Genomic DNA, 5,150 nt, shown 5'->3' on the forward strand with positions numbered 1-5,150 from the left:
TGGCAATTGTCATTTATGATCCAAGAAAAGAAGTGGATCACCATACAGGATGGCAATTGACTTCCTGTGGAGGTTAAAGATAGCACGGGCAGGGCAATGTGCTTTTAGATCGTGGTCATTCATGTGATGTGAGTCTCCGTAGTGTGAATTTACCCCATCCCTGAAACAGGTAGGCCACACACATGCACGCTAAGGATAGATCATTATAGTAAAGACCGTGGCCCAACTGGCAGCTGATTATCCGGAACCATGTAATTTCCAACTAGGTCAAGTTTGATTAGTAGGCCTAATGAATGACCCAAATGCCCGCATGCATGCTAATCACCTCATGCGGGTAAATCTGAGAAAAGATTCGGGCAGGCTATCCTCGTATTCACCTGTAGCACGTCCATTAGCTTGAGATAGAAATGTGAAACGAAAAACAGTACTTAGATGACATCTCTCGCCTTTATTACTAATAATACAAGTTGTTTGCCAAAAATAAAAGGCTCCTAACAGCAAGCAGAGTGTGACAGCCAACTACCAAAAGTTTATGCAACCCAAATGCATGTCATGTCTACATCCAGATGGGCCCACATACCCATTTCCACGAGATTTCTCTTCCCCAATCTATTCCACCTTGCCATGATACTCTGGTATTTATTTGGATGATCCCATATGATAAAAGTATATGGGGTGGGCTGTGATGAGTTGGGATCGTCTACAGAGCATCCTTGGACAGAAGATTGTTGGGATGGATCCTCCGTTCATTGCTCAGCTCATCTACACAATCTCCTCCTTCAAAAACAGCTGCAGCCCCCATCCCCGTGCCTGTCAACATATCAAACACTTCAGTGATTTGCAAGAGCATCTGCAATGCTTCATTCAGCAATTTTGCCTAGTCCAATAAAATGTAAATGGGGAAAGAACCCCCACTTTGGTGATCCACCTGCAATAGCCAGGCGTATAATGGGCAGGAGACGCCCAATATTTCACCCATCAGAGAGTTGATTTGGCTTCAACTAGATATGGACCACTTGAAGTAGGGGAGCTATTGGGGAATGGCAACCATATGATACCAAATGGCAGCCCCCATCTGTACAATTGTTGGGTCAAGAAAAAAGCACTGCTTCCTTCAACCCAGCATCGGCAAACCTCATCGTCATCCACGCAATGAGTAAGAATGAAAAGACAGCAGGCTTGTGCACACACAAACAACCCACCTATGCACATTGACACTACTCCAAACCGGGAGTCTTTGCCTCGGCGTTTCATCTCATGCAACAGAGTTCCAATACAGCGAGCACCTGTATAAGAATTCAAGGTCACAACCCAACAACAGGTTTAAAGCATCACTTAACACCAATACATGGGGAAAAGAACAAAGCATTAAACCCATATGCTCAAAACTTGAATAAAAGAATTCAGCAACCTTCATAGTGGAAAAGGAAATTTAAAACTGTAGGTGTCTTTTAGGCATTTTAGAAAAATCTAGCTGAACTGTGGAATTCAGTCACCTTCAAGAATTGCTAGCTAAACTGTAGGAATTTGAGAAAAATCTAACATTATTCTCTTAGACAAGTTCTTCAATGGGAGGCCCCTTCAGGCAGCTCTTCTTGTAATCCTTGCTCCACTTGGGGAGTTGAGATTCTTGAGAACTTTTCATCAGGATGAGGGATTCGGCAGTCACTCAATATGCATTTGAACCGAATTAGTGAGAAACAAACAGGTCAAATGGTAATTGGTGCGTTGGAGATCACAAAGTCCTCTCGGTGAAGGATACATTAAAGGCATAGTTCTCATTTTAGCATTGTGGTGTTTTGGAGCTCATAAAAGTGATGAATTTTCTGAAGAAATATTTCTCAGAAAACCTAATATGGTCCCGAGCTTTCCGTAATAAATGTCACCCAAATAGTTTTGATTGTGCCATTTACAAGGTCCTCTCTACTGAGGGCCTGTTAGTTTTAGGAAAAATATAAAATGAAAAACCTACAATGCAACTTCAACTGTTTAGAGGCAGCTCTGGCAAAGGGTTGATCTCAAAGACTCAATACTAATAAAAAAGCACAAAAGAAAAGTCAGCATGAGATGATGACAAGCTAGAGGCAAACATGGTTAATGTCCATGAAAGCACGGTGCTAATATTTGGCATTGAAATTGCTGACTGTTGATGAGCCTTCTGTTAAAGTCTACAAAAACTGCAAAAGCTAGATTTAGCTGTGGCCTTCATTTTACCATGCATTCTCTGCAAACTATAAACAAAAATAACATGCTAGTAGCTTAACCATAAGCGTACGTGTATTTATGCATGTATATACATGGCAAATGTAATACACCCATCAAGCACATAACAGTTTTCCGCCATCACTATTCATGAACTTCTAGCTAATTATATTTTTAAGCAAAATTGACTATGATCATATTAGGATGGGAAAAGAACAAATCCAGGCCACATCCTAGCGATACAAGAGGTCAAACAGCATGAATATTTTATTACTGTTCTTAGTAAAATTGGTGGCAGGTTCTTAATATATAGAAAGAATGCTGCAATAAGTTGAAATGCATTACTACAAATACCTGTTGCACCCAAAGGATGCCCGATAGCGATTGCACCACCGTTCACATTCACCTTCTCTGGATCAATCTCCAGTTTCTTACAGCAAAACACAAACTGGGAAGCAAATGCCTAAACAAGGACCCATGAAATTTGTACCCATTACCATCCCTTGGACTTCAAAAAGATGTATAAAGAATTTGAGAACACTAATACCCTGAAGTGTTACCTCGTTTATTTCAAAAAGATCAATATCACTAATTTCAAGACCAGCAGCCTACGCAGCTGCAGGAATAGCAACAGCTGGGCCAACGCCCATGACGGCGGGATCCACTCCAACAGCAGCAAAACTCCTACATGAGTAACACCAGGAGATATATACAGATATGAGGAGCATGCTAATCAATTCTCCCTTGTGATATATATGTATAGAAATATGTGTCTACATGTAAACAACTTGATTAATGTTAATAAGTTTTATTTTACATATATTAGTAATGTATATAACTTAAGTGATTCCTTGAATGATAATTATACAATAATTATCTAGTTATATAATATTATTGCAGGGCAGCGAGGAAGGTGAGCCCTCAAGATCTGACGGTCTACACTAGTTTTGGAACCCTCACAAAGCAGAAGATTAACGTTCCAACAGCCCGCCTATCTACTACCGGAGCAGATGGATCTATTCACACCTCTGATCCTACGGTATAAGTGGCTCCGGATCGCGATCTATGGATTAGATCGTCCCAAGGACAAGCCAAAATGGACAAATTATAGTGCACACTATCTCTCTTTCTGTATATTTTCGGTATTTCGTAATATCATTTACGAGAGAAGCTCATTCCTTTTGATAGGAAAGGAAGGAGATGGGATGAGACCAGATTATCCGGTTTCTCCCTATCTCCTATCCAAAATCAAATTCAAAATTGAATTTGATATTTTAACAGAAAGGAAAAAGGTGGAAGAACCCACTAGTGATTGCTCACGAGTGGGCTCCACTGGCCTACTTCCAACATCTCCCACTCAATCACATAATGGGATATGCACAAAAATTTGTCCATCTAACTTGCCTAATAATAATCAAAGACCAAACATCGCGATCAAAAGAATTAGAGGCGTGGGACCAACTAGATCACTGTAATCTTCTCACAGGTGCTTAAGTACTAAGTGACCACCTAACTAGTACTCAATAACCTAAGCTCTGCAATACCTGTCCTAGTCCACATGACCACACCAGATGGAGTTAACTCTTAATCTGGAGTACTCGGCTAACATACGCACTTATCCAACTTATCAAGTTATTCTGAAAACTTGATTTTTCACAAACTTCGACTGAAACCAATTTAAAGCAATACTATTTATATATATATTTTTTAAGAAAAATATTGTTTACAAAAGTCTAATAAAAACAACTCGATACTGCTGGCGGATACGGCTTCAAGTGCGTATTTATAGTTCTAGAAACTTGGTGTAGTTGTCACGGAATCTTCTCCACGCAGATGTGTAATTTGGAATTAATTAAGTTGCTTTCCTAGCGTAATCGAGTCTGGCCAATCAAAGACCTTTCGTCATAGTACACTAAAGTAGCGACACTCAATCTCATCCTCATATACACAAGAGGAGGGTAGCTAAGGACACAAAGAGTCACCTATGAGACTGGCTACTCGCACGTTACAATTATTAGATTGAATCAAAGCAATCTGTAGGTAAAATGTCTCAGCACGTGGCTACAATCTACATCGTAAAGTAGACAATACTAGAAGAATATCGGGTCTACAATACGCAAGTTATTCTACATGAGGTACGACTCATCTCATAACCTCATAACCTGGCTATAAATTCAGGCCATAACATTGATCGCATGTAACGGAATGGTGCGATTATGTTATTCGACTTTATCAGTCTCATCTTCAATCTTTATAAGATTGTAGGTGGATACGACTCACTCACATTCTCATCCTTTATTATTTAAAATAAAGAGAAATTCATACCTCAATGTATAAATATGGCCCCAAATGTACCTCTCTTGAACATTCAAGGTTGGTCAACCCGTGCGAGTGGATGACCGGCCTGTCGACAAAAATAGAAATCCTACATGATCTCAAGGTAAATGCTGATGATCTACTTACCTAGTTTATATTAGTGTTCAACACTGAATAAATGGAATATGTTATTCATTAATGAAATATCAAAAGGTACTACAAAACAAGTACATCACTCAAGCTTTCCTCAATCCCATCTGCCTGACGTGAACCTGAAATAGATCTCTAGTTATAGGTTTCGTCATGAGATCAGTCATCATCTCCTTAGTAAGAATGTAGCTGAGGGCGACCTTCTTATCTCTCACTTGATGGCTGACGTAATGATACTTGATCTCAATATGCTTAAATTTCTTGTGATGTTTAGGATCCTTTGCCAAGTCAATGGCAGGAGTATTGTCTATCTTCAGCGATATAGGCTGACGAACACTCGGTACAACACCCAGACTCAATAGAAATCTGCGCACCCATACACACTCCTGAACTGCAGCATAACATGCAATGTACTCGGCCTCCATAGATGAAAGAGCTGTGAATGTCTGCTTCTTAATCGACCATGAGATAGCTCCTCCTTT

General features: G+C 39.9%; 1 pseudogene; it reads right to left on the reverse strand.

The window, feature by feature from the left end:
• Nucleotides 1-404: 404 nt before the first annotated feature.
• On the reverse strand, nt 405-2,945 carry LOC131239670 (3-ketoacyl-CoA thiolase 2, peroxisomal-like; annotated as a pseudogene).
• Between the last annotated feature and the right edge of the window lie 2,205 nt (nt 2,946-5,150).

The sequence above is a fragment of the Magnolia sinica genome, chromosome 3 (genome assembly GCF_029962835.1).
Source record: "Magnolia sinica isolate HGM2019 chromosome 3, MsV1, whole genome shotgun sequence".
Classification (NCBI taxonomy): domain Eukaryota; kingdom Viridiplantae; phylum Streptophyta; class Magnoliopsida; order Magnoliales; family Magnoliaceae; genus Magnolia; species Magnolia sinica.